Source organism: Sander lucioperca, chromosome 5, assembly GCF_008315115.2.
Source record: "Sander lucioperca isolate FBNREF2018 chromosome 5, SLUC_FBN_1.2, whole genome shotgun sequence".
In the NCBI taxonomy this organism is placed as follows: domain Eukaryota; kingdom Metazoa; phylum Chordata; class Actinopteri; order Perciformes; family Percidae; genus Sander; species Sander lucioperca.
The window spans coordinates 37,383,141-37,398,147 of record NC_050177.1 but is presented as its reverse complement, the minus strand read 5'-3'; the positions used below and the strand labels follow the sequence as shown (position 1 = coordinate 37,398,147).

Below are 15,007 nucleotides of genomic sequence, written 5' to 3'. Positions count from 1 at the left end.
GTGCCAAAGGGGTTAGGGAGGGTCTAGCTTACTAGCTTTGTTTTGGATATTTTCTACATAATACTCCACATTTTCCAGTGTAAAAGCAATATTATCCATACGTATACAAGGTGCACATCTGAAGGGTTTCTTAAAACGGTCTTTTAGATTGTTGATCTCTTTCATCCTCCTGTAATCTCTGGTTGACAATTCAGCAAGGAAGATGGCAGGTAGATAAGTAGACATTAGTGATACATTTAGTCATTTCTAGTAACAAAGAAGGTGTAATTTTCTTATTTTTTGCAGTGTTATTTTCTCACCTCCGGGCTTGTAGTTCCAACCTTGTAGTTAATTAAGACGCAAACTTGGTCTGGTGTCCTCAGAGTAGTTGCCGTATCATGTCTCTACAACAAGACAAACTTCTTCTTGGGTCCCAAATGAAAAAAAGTGGGTATGCACAATCAGTATGAGAGGGTTCTAATGTACACAGAGAAAAGCATGAAAGGAGAACTGTTGATCCTAATTGTTTATATAATTGGTTCCTGTCTCAAAGTGCTGTCTGTGTATCATTACCTCTTCATCTACTCATCTAATTTTAATAATCAAGTCCCTGACCTGTTGTCAGACAATGAACCAGTGTTGTTGCTGAGATGTTATCGGGGAGAGGTTGTTTTGTGTGCTGCTGTCATTGACCGTGTTTAAAACATGCTGAGAGAGGAACAGGGAGCTTGCTTCAGCACTTCAGCTGCGTGTTCTCAGCCCCCCTGGGTGAGGCTTGACAGTTGTGTGCTACCTCTGCAGAAAAAGACTGGATCAGTGCTTTCATCTACTGCTGTCTTTTATTCTCTTTAAGGGCTCAGTTCTGTGACATCATCTTATATTAAAATCAAGTAGTCATTAAAAAGGATTTTGCTTGTAAGGGTACAGCAGGCTTATTATAAAATAGGTTGAGAATAATGGCCTCATTGTACATTTGGTGTAAAGACATAATGCAGGTATTGACTTATAAGATCAACATAAACTCACAGAACCAGAGGGAGATAGAAATGAATCTGTCATCTATTGTAGCATACGATTTCAGGCCCTCTTGCATTTGAATCCAATCTCTTTAGTTGTCTGGGGATTTTAACTTTCTAACATCTTCCATGAAAAATGCTTAGTAATCGTCCCTGTATGGAAATGAAAGAAGTCGAGCTGCAGTACTAATGCAGACAGGACATTTTGCTTTCTGCACTAACATCAGTGGTCCACATTTTACCTCAAGGATCACGAAAAGCTACCACTCATAATAATTTGGGGTGATCTCCGTAATAGATATTTCCCCTCATATTCAAGCCAAAACATGATGATGGTGAGTATAAAATCTTATGCTCACCAGGAAGGTGATCTCCTGAGGATTTCTAACCAAAATGCTCTTATTTTAGTAAATGCACTCTAAAGAATTGGATTGATAATCCCTGCGCTCAAAAATACTTTTAATCCAGACATGCTTATCTGCTGATCGGAGAGAAAAAACACACAAGGTCATTTATTTTTTTTGTGAATGAAAATATAAAATCAGTCCTGGTTCACAGCCAGATATACGTAATCATGTGGTTGTTTCACATAATTCCCTCCAGTGTTATTCATTCCTGCATTTTCATGAAGCAATATCATTTAGTTTTGGATGCAGAAATCAGCATCTATAGGCAGATTGGGAATGTACTGATGAGATGTGATGGAGCAGCTTCTCCCACTGCCCTGCCTGACTATTTGTTTGATTTGATACAGAAAACAGAACTATGTTTACTGTGTAAACACCACATAGACATATGGTTGTATATGCTGTCAGGGCAGGCTGGGAGAAGTTTGTTTTTCCAGCCTGCTATCACAGGCTCTCACCTAACTATAAATGTGTCGTGATGAATGTGTAATTTGGTAGATATTACAAATAGTTTCTTACCTTTTAACAGTGTTAATGCAATTAGTAAATCACAAGATGCGTTTGTGAAGTAAGAACAAAAGTTTTAGGGAGGTGTTGCGTAGAGCTGGGTATTGACATTCTTGTATACATTGAGGCTGAGATCAACCACCCCCTTTTCCCTCTATTTGCCAAGCAGTAAATCCCTTCACATTTATCTTAATTCTGTTATTTGTTTTTTTCGTTTTCTTGCACACTAATCAGAAGAAATCAATAAGCAGTATGGATTAACTCCTAACGATACGCATCCCTAAATGCTTCATTAAGTTTTGTGAAAATTGGTTATTTAATAGTTAGGAATATTTTTGGACATTAATAGATGTAGAACCTTTCCCATGTTGAAAATAGCACATTATTTATTGGATGAATCCACTTTTGCTGCAGCCGGTTTAATGAAACTCGTGGCCCGGGGGCTGACTTCTACATGTCTTAAGAATCATCAACAGTATTTTTGTAAGTTTGTCAGAATTTGAATGTTGCTTTTTATAACGGAGTAACGAGCTTGTGTGTTTTAATATGCGGTTGTTTCCTCAGCCAATAGAGTAAGATGATTTAAGGTAGTTGGTGTAGGTTATATAGTGCAGAGGAGATGGAGTTGCGTTATAAGAAATTAGATACTAATTGTATTATATTGATTAGAAGTAAGAGAAGTTTGTGAATGTATTTATTTGGCTTCTGGATTTATGAAAAAGTTAAGCAGGTCTGTGTGTGTCTTTAGGGCATTGTTGTTTTGCATACAGAGCAGGCAAGTTGCAAAATTTACAGTATTGTGAAATAATTGTGAATTGTGAAATATATTTAGTGAAACAAACTCATGTTTCTATTTCTAAGAGAATTAAACCAAACTAAGCTGTGATATTATACAATATAACACAGAGGTATCATTGCAGGGCATGATGGGGTATCAAATACACACTGATGTGGGTGATTTCTTTGAAAAGTCAGAGAACTTGGGTCTATGCTGTGTGCTTTTTATATTCTTCATATATTATCTTGTTTGGATTACTGCTGTGGACACAAACAAACAAAATCCCCATTAATACCCCATGCTTTAAATTTCGATGAGATTCTATTTTGTAGAGTGTTAGAGATATCAATAAGGAGATGAATGTTGCCTAGAAGTGATGTTTACATTCCTACTCCTCACTTGAGATATTCAAGAATATCATGTTTAATTACTGACTCAGTTGTTGTGACATTTTACAAGCTTGTAAGCAAACGTACATGTTTGGTGTTTTTTTCAGGAAAACGGAGGTTGATATTCGAGTCAAAAACAAATTTAACTTATTCTCGACAAAGGCAGCTCATCTGCATATAAATGAAGGTGTTGTGTTCAAACCTCTTTACAACCCAGGTCTATCAAAACCGTAATTCAACCGAGCTCACTGGAGCGGCTAGTTTGGGCTTCGGTTTGATAAAAAGAAAATGACGATGGGTTACCTTAAACGCAATTAAAGGGAAGTGGAATGAGCTGATTTCCCTATAATGAGTATGTAGAATGTAATATAAATTTCTATTGTCATTTAGAAGTATTTTTTTCACTTCAAGCAGAAAATGGCTATTACTAAAATGAAAATGTATGATAAATGTATACTAGTTATTTATTTAAAAAAATAACCGCAAAGTCAGGCTTCAAATGCAACATATCCCCAGACTCCAGTGTTTTTTTTAATCACAGTGTTGTTAACATAAGCTCCTCCACTCAGTGCCAACTTTCTCTCATCTTTTATTTCAAGTGCTACTGCATTTTTGACTAGGGATGGATAAACACTACATACGTTTAAACTGTCATATCTACATGAAAAAATAAAAAATTCAAATTAAATGTGTTTTTCATAAGCTGTTTATCAATGGCAACATTGTGTAAATGTGATAAAGATGGCTTAAATTCATCATTTTCTGAAGGAACCCTTGTAGTGATTACCCACCCTCCCAGACATTTGATCGTTAATGAATTACTTTTAATGAACATGACGTTGTTAAAGCTTTGTTGTTTTGCTTTTCCTCTGATGTTCAGAACTGTAGAATGTAATTTGATGCTTTATATTGGTGTGATAATGGAAGATGGTTTTATATTTGGATATTTGATTCTCGATTTAATATTTTCACTCAGCTTTGTGAAATGTCAGAATATACTCTGTGGCTCTAGTTGTTTGGAAAATACAGTATGTTTCGAAGTGGCTTTATGGTGAGGGTTGATGACGGGTGGGGGTGGGGGGGTAGACATCTACTTCAGGAACATTTTATGTTCGATTACTGTTTTTGCCCACAAATTAGCTTTAGATGAGGCTTAGCCATTAACATAATTAGACAAGATGTTTTACTCCCAGAAAGGTTTGATAACTAAATGAATTGCTCAGATCGTGCTACAATAGGATTCTAACTGGATTCAACATTGTTTTGTCACTGACACTGGAGCCTTGTTCACAGGTTTTTTGGAGGCTCCCAACAGACCTGGCAGCGAGAACAAGAGCAGTTCTGGCCAAACATAGTTCTTCTCATCTCCCAATTAATGAATCTTTGTCTTCTCATTCCAAATTGGCCCTTGGCAATGCCTGTAAGAGCACATCTCTGGGCTGATCTGTGGCCATTGGAAACCGTAAAGAGAAAGAAAATGGGCAGTGTTAACAGGATGCTCCCTGTGCATTTAAAATATACTGTACAGTGTTTATCAGAGGACACAAGAAACAAGGAGTAGGGAGCTTTTTAGAAGAGCCTGGGGCAAGGGATTACATATACATCCTATGGGAATGTGTTTTATCATTTTCAATTGTTCTGGAGCAATAAAAAAAACATTTAATATTGTATGATTAAAAGTATAATATGCAGTATTTTCCTAAAGAATCATGTTTAGACTAATACCAAAATAATCCCTCTCAATCATCACTTATGACCCACTATAGGTGTGTGGCGGTCTCTGTATCTGCAGAGACCTCGCCCCTCTGCCTCTATTTTGTCTTCTTATTTTTCTGTGTGCAGGATTTTAATGGGCTCTAGCCCTGGGTTCTCATTCCCAGGTTCGGCCCGTTGGCGTCTCATACGACGCACAAGTTTATCCGACACACACACAGACAGAATGAAGCTCTGCATTCACGCGAAATCCGGCAATGCGTCTCCTTCCTGAGGAGGTGTGGGTGTGTTTATTTGTGCTTTAGAATGTAACCGCCGTGAAACAATCCGAAAATAATGTTTTATTCCTCTGATCCAAGGCTTGTTCGCCACTCCCTCTTTTAATTCCCTCTCTAGCTCGCTCGACCACTGCTGCGTTCTCTCTCTCTCTCTCTCTCTCTCTCTCTCTCTCTCTCTCTCTCTCTCTCTCTCTCTCTCTCTCTCTCTCGCTCGCTCTCACTTATTGACCTGGGTAGGGGGGGCAACTTAAACGCTGTGTTCACAAACACCAATCGACAAAAGCTAGACTACGTATTATACCTTTAAAGTACTAGCCAATAATCCACTTATGTATCTTAAATGAAATTCCCAAAAAACATAAAATCTGGCACAATTGTGGTTACACCTATACATAAATATATTCAATATATTGATATTTCAGTGCAGATGCATTAATTGGGAGAAGAACCACAAGCCTCCAGAAGCCTGTGTAAGAGTAGAGACAGTGAGCACTAGAAGTTAGACAAGCATAAGGCGGCTCCTTGCTGGAAATCCACATACCAGGAAGTAACTCTGTGATTTTGTAACCGTGTTGGGTAAGGGAGCTCATTAATTGCATCTTCTTTTTTTTAGCACTTCTCTCTGCAAAAACACTGTGCTACCACTGCACTTTGGCATTAACAGGGATTTTTAAAAGTCACCATAGTTTGACTCACTGCAGTCAAAACGCCCACACACCGAGCACCAAGAAAGAGCGAGAGCAGCCTTCTTAACATGGAACAAAAGAAGTCACAGGGCATTCATTAACTCTCTTCATCTTTTTTTCTTACTGGGATGTAACGCAACAATTCTGGGACCCTCCAGTCAGTGTGACCACCATACAGCAGTGCTGTGCAGTCAGACAGGAGATGGGATATAGTGTGGGAAAGAAAAAAACAAAGGGTTTTGATTCATTTGTATGCCGTTGCTAAATCATTGTGTAAGTGTACTACAAAGTACCTTTGAATCATTATTGAAATCATTATTAAAAAAAACTATGATTAACCTCCTTGTCTTTTCCATCTTTTTAGTCAATCATTGGGCCTATCTAATAAGAAAGTCACAACCATTATAATACAAACCAGACTATAAATATGAATGTACCAAACAGGAATATAAGAATATGAATTGATTTAAAGTGGTCACTGCAACATTAATACTGGAAATTCATCATTGCTGATGGTGCAGATTAAGTAAATATACCTAGGATTTTTGTTGTCTAAGAAATTTGTATAAATTTTAAATCTCTGTTTACTCCCATGTTTTTTTACTTGACATGACTAAAAAGAATACAGTAATGTAAGCAATTGTATAGTAAATATACAGAATATTACTCAGTTTCAGTTTTTGAATTTGGTAAGAAAAAAGCACTGATATTGGATCAATACTCTGTATCATGCATGGATTCATACAGTATTGTACTGCAGCATCATTCAATTACATATAAATAAATAATTGTTACAGTAACCATTGTGCAAAACATTAATAATTATGTAACTGAAACATGGACCTTACGGTTCAGGTCTGAAGGAAGAGAAAGTTTTTCACGCCTTTCTGTACTTTTTCCAGTCTGCGTTGGATTTGCGTTATATTGGCCACAATAAATGAAGTCAACAGTCCGTGAGTCTCTGGCCTACATGTTGAACCCAGTCAGTGGAAGCTGCTAGACAGCCCCTTGACAGCTTCTGTGTTATTTGCTTCCTCCATCTCCTTCAGTGTCACAGTGACAGCGTTGCTATGAATCAGCCCCCAAAAACATTTAATTTAACTGAAGGCATACAGGTCAAAACAATGAAAATACCCTGCCATCTTTCATTCTCTCTCGCCATCTCCTTGTGGTCTTCCCACTCCCCCCTATTTTATTCCCTCTGTCACCATCCTTGTCCTCCCCTTTCTCCACCTCTCCTTGCAGAAATTGCTCTCTCCAAAATGAAATCTCCGAATTGTTGCAAATGACCCGCTATTCAAGAAAATAGAAAGGATGAAAAGGCAGGAATACAAAAAAGATGGGAAAAAATAAAAGGCAAGCAGGTAGAAATTGGTTTGTTATTAAAATGGAGGCAATTTGGGCAGTACATGTAATATGTTCACAGACACCATCATTAGCTGTGCTCAGTCATTAATGGGTTTAGTTTAGTGACTGCATAAATATTTATTTTGGTCGTCTCCGTTGGGATGCTCACATGTGTGTGTGTTTGTCTCTAGAGGAATATGTATTGATTTAATACTCAATTATAGCCATAGTCTCCTCTGCATCTCAAAGTTTAAGTGTTGTGGGACAATCTATGTGAATCTAATAGGTATCGTTTTTTATCAGCATTTTTACACTTGCTATATTGAACTTGTTCCCAGTTTACACTCTTATATCATTGGCCGAAAAACAATTAATTAGGTTGTGTATCAGTAAACTTGCTTTTCAGTGACTAATCAATAGTTATTGATGCTGAAGTGAAAACTGGAGAAGAAATCAGTGAAAGACAATAAATTAACCTAGTAGAAATAAGTAATCTGCTTAGAGCAACATTTATTGTCTTTCTTTCTTGTGCAAAGATGTTAAAACATTATAATAACAGTATAAGATACATTTTGAGTTTGTTTGGAAGTCTCTGTTGGCTGCAGGGTCTATTAGCAGCTGCTCACTTTGCCTATCCTTTACCTGACCCTGACTGTTTGAACCAAAGAGAAACGTTACTTATAGTATTTAGTAGTTGTTGGGGGAATACATTTATTTGCTTTCTTGCTAAGAGTCAGATGAGAAGATCAATACCACTCAGACGCGATAACGGCGCCTCTGCAAAATAGCCTCAGGAAGGAACTTGTTTTGGTGGAAGGTGTACGTTCAAAAGTTGTTTTAGTCATGCGACAGAAAACTCAGATTCTAGCTAGCTGTCTCAATTTACCCTGCAGAGATCTGAGGAGCAGTTAACCATAGTCTTCCTAAATCGACCAGAGTTTAGAATGCCAACACAAAGAAAGCGAAGGTGACGGACATCCGGCCGAAATGAGGGACATCCGGCGGAATTTCTGGTGGCACCTGAACAATCCCAGAAACTAAACATTGTCGATATAGACTACACACACAGTGACTTAAGACTTGACTTGAGACTCATCCTCAAAAGACTTCAGACTCGACTCAGACTCGAGATGCGGGACGCGTAAACAGTCTTATTTTTAGGAAATGTCTGATGAGCTGAATGTTATTCCCCTCCCTGCGTAACCTATGATGACCTACCTACGTAATACCTAACATATCTGCTACATGCGGCCACACGTGAGAGAGAACAACAAACAAATGTTAAACAAACTGTAGCTCAAAGACTTGTGACTTGACTTGGACTATAGCTCAAAGACTGTCCATCTATGTCCGAAGGTAACAAAATCCGGCCTGGTTCACTAATCAACACGTTGATTCTTCTTTGTTTAATTCATACAAAAACCAAGGTATAAAAACAACACATTGTGGTTTTACTGGGTGGGGGGGGGATGTTCATGAAGCTAATTCTTTGCTGGGCGCAGTTAACTTCCTGGAGGCTCTGCTGATTACTCTCAAAGTGATGACAAGACTCTTTGATTATGGATATAACGTGTTAATAAGATGTTAATAAGTTTTAGAGGTACTAGGAGACAGATTTTGTTACCATTGGACAGAGTCAGGCTAGCTGTTTCACCATTTTCAGTCTTTATGCTAAGCTAAGCTATTTGGCTGGTTGTGGAAGCTTCATACAGACATTACACCATACAGACTTAACGACATGAGAGTGGTATTACTCTCATCTAACCCTCGGCAAGAAAATGATTACTGTCAGCAGATTTAAATGTTGAACTATTACTTTACCTCTATCAGTGATTTGCCCAATGGTCAAACACATACAACTTCCATAAAGATTATAATAGTACCATCCGTAAAGGCTTCAGCTGGCATGTTCAAAGTGAATGAAAACTCTGATTGTACCTGATATTAAAGGGAACGTGAATTGATTTCTGATGCCTTAAAATGTATCTGAGGATGTTAGATATGGTGATAGCACCCATAAGAGCCCCTAAATCCCCTCATTTTTACCTATACCCCTATACGCTCATCTGTGAGGTACTATTAGAAAATCAGTGAGTGTACTTTTGACTTCCTACATTTGCAGTATGACATTTTCGGTGGCATAAAAAAAAAGAGAATAGTATAAAAGCTGGTACAATGAGTAATCCTCGTACAGCGTCCCTCAACATACAGTTACTGTAATCAGTGTTGTTTGCTCCCATGTAAATGGCATGTTGTGGGTTCAACATAGTCAGGTGGGCCCTATATATAAAGTGTGTGGGCAAGGGGTGTCAAGGCAGCATGTGGTTAACAGTGGTAGTTAGACTGTGCGTGCGTATGGACATATATATTTGCTGCGTGTATATACATAGCATGCATGTGTGGGCATGTACATATGTACGAGGAAAGTGAAAACATTTCAATCCACAGTGCATGGCTCTGTTGTGTGTAGGTGTTTGTGTATGGCTGAGGTAACTGACCATGAAGCCACTCCAGAGGACTTAATTTTAATGTGAAGGATGTAACATTAACACCACAGGGCCGGAGTAGCCAACCCCACTCTGTGATGGAGTGGCTCCACCCACACCTCCAACTTAATGAAATGGTGCTCTTGCATCCTTTTTCCAGCTTTCCATCACAGAAAAGGCAATAATGTTAGTACTGCTAAGAGATGTTCTCTCCCATCAAGTGGAACTTAAACAACTAAAGTCTTAACATAAGCAACATAGGAGTCGAATGGCTTTCAAACAGCATTTTAATATATAAATTAAAGGCAGTTTAGTCACAGATGATCATCAGGTATTTTACAGCTTTGAACATGACTCATTACTTAATTAATTTCAGTAATTTATTCAGAATTTCAATTTGCATAGATGTAGTCTAGTCTTAACCTCTACAAAAATACAGCTACAAGCTCCAAATACAAGCTCCAATGCCTCAAGGAAGGGAATGTTTTTCATGTGGTAGGGAAGGAGGAACTGTGCAAAGAATACAAAGAAGGGAAATACAGATAGGCATGCTTCTGCTCACACACACACACACACACACACACACACACACACACACACACACACACACACACACACACACACACACACACACACAGGTATTTGATTAGTTGATAAAATCATTTTTCAAGCAAAAATATTGAATATTCTGTGGTTCAAGCTTCTCAAATGTGTTTTGCTGCCTTTTGTAAATGTATTATCTTTGTGTTTTGGACTGTTTTGGGACAAAACAAGATAGTAAAAAGATGTTACATTGGGCTTTTGGAAACTGTGATGGATTTTTTTTAAACATTTTTTTTTAAAAACTTTTTTTTAGACCAAATGGAAAATCGTTTAAATTAAGAAAGTAATTGAATAGGTGTGTCACATAATGTCTGTGTACATGAAGCAGATCATGAAGCAGAAGATCCCAAGCTTGTGTGTGTGTGTGCGTGTGTTTGTGTGTGCATGCAAGACATGCACAACAAATGAAACACAAGACTGTAGTATGGAGAGCAACAGCCATAGTGACGACAAACTGAGTAGAGAGGATAGAAACCAAAAAGGCATGACTGAAGAAGAGAACGTGTGATGGAGAGAGAGAGAGAAGGCCATGCAAGCAGGGAACAAATCTGTGGCTGCCAATATAGCAGAACTGAAAGTCACTTGAGTTTTAATTTCCTGCCAGTGGAAGCGAGAACAATATCAAGATTGAAACACGAGTTTCAATGAGTCACTCTTAAAGGGAGCTCAGTGGGTTCAGGCTGGTAACATTCATAACATCATCCCTCCGTCTCCCTGCTCCTCTATTTTGCATATTTGCATAGGCACACACAGTCACATAAACGCAATAACATGCACATGGGCCCGCATTAATGCACACCAGATCAGACACACTTCCACACAAACAGTGTAATGGCTCTAATAAGACTGCATGACTAATACCTCTTCAGTCCCTTCTCCAGATGAGTGCTTATTATGGTCTGTCAAGTAGATGAGTCAGTCTATGTCATGGTTACTATGGTGATCAAAGCCTCCAGCACTTTCCTTAAGTGCCTGCTGGCAAAAATAAAGCTCTTTTACCCCTTTAACTACATACCTATCAGGATGCAATGGCAGACGCGTGCACGCACACACACACACACACACACACACACACACACACACACACACACACACACACACACACATATACAAGAAAATTTACTCTCCAACCTTCCTCAGGAAACAAGTGAAGACAATTCTTCCACAGGTATTATTCTTTTATATTTTTATTTATTTTATTCTATTATTATTATTATATATATGGTATATAAATACCACAACATTATAAACAAGATAGTAAAATGGCAAACAAGAACTAAACAGCAGAAGTCAAAGAAAGAAAAACAAATTGACAAGACATTATTGTCCTATTTACACAAACTAATGGAAAAGGTCACTTTTGGGGCTCAATATGTTCAAACACCTCAAATCCCCAATGCACTTGCAGTCATAATAAGGTTAATTTGGAGGTCAGTTAGTTTTGCCTCATCACTGATAGGTGTGGTGTCACACAAAACATGTCATTTCAGTCAGGCACACTTACATCAAGAAATTGACCATTTACAGTAAACAGTAAAAGGCCTCCAGTTAGATTTGTTGAAAAAAGCTCTGCTGTTTGAGGGAGCACTCAAACAATCGGAGGATTATGTTCAGAAAGCTAATCCCCCTCAATAAACACATACTTGACATGACATGGCATGTAAACCCTAGTTAAATTAACAGTATAAAGTACCATGTCATATTGGGGTGGTGGAGGGGGCTGTGGCAGCTAATGCTGTTGGCATGAGCATGATCATCAGAGCAACAGTAATAAGTGAAGTTATAACATCCAGGCTGTACACCTGCATAATTATGACTGGATGTCTCTAGCCACACAGCTGTAAATGAGCCAATCATTGAAGCATACTGCAAACAGCCGATGCCAATCAGCCAATAGTAGTGTGACTTTACCGCTCTGCCTGAACTATATGTTCTTTTTCGTATCTATTATATGGGATGCATTACATTGTGGGATTTTAAACAAAAAGTATTGTACATAGACCGATAGTTACATATTGTAACTCCAGATTCTATGAGTAAAGGCATAGCCCTCTAAGAGCTGTTGTTATTGGGTTTGTCCCTCGAAGCTGATGTAGTCAATGCCACCTGCGACGCCAAATTCCACAAGCAGAACATAAACTAGTTCCTCTTCCTACTCACACTGAACAGGTTTTAATGTATCAAAAAACATATTTATTTTGTTAAAAAACCTACCTACATGATTGGCCTGTTACTGATTGTAAGGCCCATGTCGTGGATTTTGAAGGTGCTTCACAATAATAAAAAATGAACATCACAATTAATAACTGCAAAAATGCATTCCTCCATCTGCACATCACGCAGATAAAAATGGATGAACATGTATGGAGATGCCCAGGATGCCGCTGCGCAGATGTCAGCGCTCTCGTGGAGTGTGCCCGGATGCCCTGAGGGGGTTCCGCTCCCTCTGCGCTATAGGCTTGGGTGATAGCTTCACACGCCCAGTGAGACAGCCGCTGTTTCGAAAGAGCCTGAACCTTGTGAGTGTTCTCTGTAGTGAACGAACAACTGCTGTGTTTGTCTGATGTCTGCCGTGCATAAAACATACTGGGACACTTCCTCCGCGTTGTTGTTATGAGGCGGAGGGAAGAAACCCTCAAGGGAAAAAATCCTCGACCGAAAGGAGTTCGTTAAAACATCGAACCCAAAGTCCAATTATTATGGAAGTTATCTGACATTAAGCGTTTCTGCTTCACATTTTCAGCAGGGCAGCGGAGCGGCTGTGGGTTGACTCCCCACAGTGCTCATGGGGTTTATAAGTCCTAACGTGAAAAAGCTTAACGTGGTTTAATGTACCAAAACAACGATCAATCATCACCACATTTCTGGTTCGATTTTTTGACAGTTTTCAGTGGTTATGAGGAGCAATATGAGAGAGAAATTTGGTAATCATTGATCATTGTTTATAGGTACAAGCTTTTTCCTCGCCATAGGCGCCAATGAAGAAGACAACACTTAGCCTATATAATAACTTATATAATTGTTGGATTTCGGTTTAGTTCTTTTGACAGGCTTAAGTGTTCATTACAAGATATTAAGCGTTAGTTAAGCAGAATGTCCCGACAGACAGTGTTGTGAACAGAGAAGCGTGCAGCCAGCGCAGCAGCAGAGGATCAGATCCACAGATTCACTCTCCTGTACCTGTTCCACAGCATCTGAACGAGAGTGGGATTCAATTTCCACTCGTTGTGAGAGGGACCCCCCCACGACATCAAGTTTGCCACGTGGTTCAAAACCCCCGGAATGTACACTGCTCTTATGAAGAGCAGGTGTCTGTGTGACCACAGCAGCAGGCTCCTTGCTATTTCTAACAGCCGAGCTGAGCGCACACTGCCGGACGGTTGATGTACGCCGCCGCTGTCATGTTGTCTGTTCTTATCACTACATGTCTGCCCGTCACTACCCAAGAAAAATGTTTCAACACTTTCAGCACCATGGACAGCTCCAGGCAATTTATGTGAGGAGGTGTGGAATCTGACCATCTCCCTCCCACAACCTGCGATTCACACATGCCCCCCCAGCCAATGAGAGATGTGTCTGTGTACACTGTTATGGTAGACGTCACTCTCCCCAGGGGAACCCCCGATTTGCAGCCAGATGTTCCGCTGTGCTATGGTCTGCCACGCCATGATCCTGGACAGCACAACCGTGGAAGCCGTTGTGAGGGTGACGCACGCCTTACAGCTTGGGTGGAGATCCGTAGGCCGGTCCGAGCCGGTCCGACAGCCGGTACAAAGGCGAACACCACTAGACTTGGAAGTCTTCATACTGCTTGCTGAAGAAAAACTGGGCGCAGATCTCTGGTCTCGCAGCTGTAATATACCATACAGTAACTGCGGACGTAAGAGAGGCCCATGCAGGGCACAAGGGTGCGAAAGAAATCTTCACGACTGCGCATGCGCGAGGGATAAACCCAATAGCAGCTCTAACAGCCCAGTTGTGTCCCAACCGCTCTTAGAGGGCGAAGCCTATACGAATAGAAACTACATTTCTTGGTTCAATTGACCCTTCGCTAAGCCACGCCCGAAAACCGCCACAAGCCAATCGTGGCTTAGCAACCATAACTAGGCGCGTCTGTCAAGCTTTCGAGCGAGGGAAACACCGTACGCCGAAGCGTTGTGCAAATCAGATACCCGGTATCCTAAAAGTTTGGACGGGGTGGTGGAATTTTTCCCTTCCCGAAACCTAAAACCCAAGGGGAGAAAAGCCGGGCGTGGATCAAGCAGTGTGGGAGGCCCATTCACAACTAGCTAAATGTCGACAGTATTAACAAAAACACATACGTTTGCTCCAAGGCAAGAACACGCTAATGTTAGCTAGCTAGCTAGCTAACTCAGCACAGCATTGCTTGGAAATAATGACGGTTCTTTGTTCATAATGCATATATTTGAACGTAAAATAAAGACAATTCCGGCGCAAAACGTACCCACTCTGTCGCTCTCTGGGACATGTTTTCAAGCTAGCGCGGACCGCTGATTAGCTTACGCTAATATATATAAAATATATATATATATAAAACGCTAGTATTCGGGGCACAGGGAAAGTAAAAACAAATCGCTATTTATACCATTACAAAAGCTCAAAATATCACCACACTTCAACGGTAGCATAATGAGGTTCCCTAAATGTTAACCGAAGCATTGAGAACTTTGTAAGTGTACAGACGGTTTTTAAAAAGAGATTATAAAGACAGTCGCGTTCTCGTATATAGCATTCCATTGACTGCCATTAATTTTGGCGCCACTTTGACAGCGAATATCTTTACATCTGAAGCGTTTA

General features: G+C 39.7%; 1 long non-coding RNA gene across 1 annotated transcript; it reads right to left on the bottom strand.

Annotated features, from left to right (window-relative positions):
• Positions 1-5,086: 5,086 nt before the first annotated feature.
• On the bottom strand, positions 5,087-5,431 carry LOC116048245. Its single transcript, XR_004104593.2, has 2 exons — positions 5,289-5,431; positions 5,087-5,223 (listed from the first exon to the last, which is right to left on the bottom strand). It is a non-coding gene; the product is annotated as an uncharacterized LOC116048245 (long non-coding RNA).
• Positions 5,432-15,007: the final 9,576 nt, after the last annotated feature.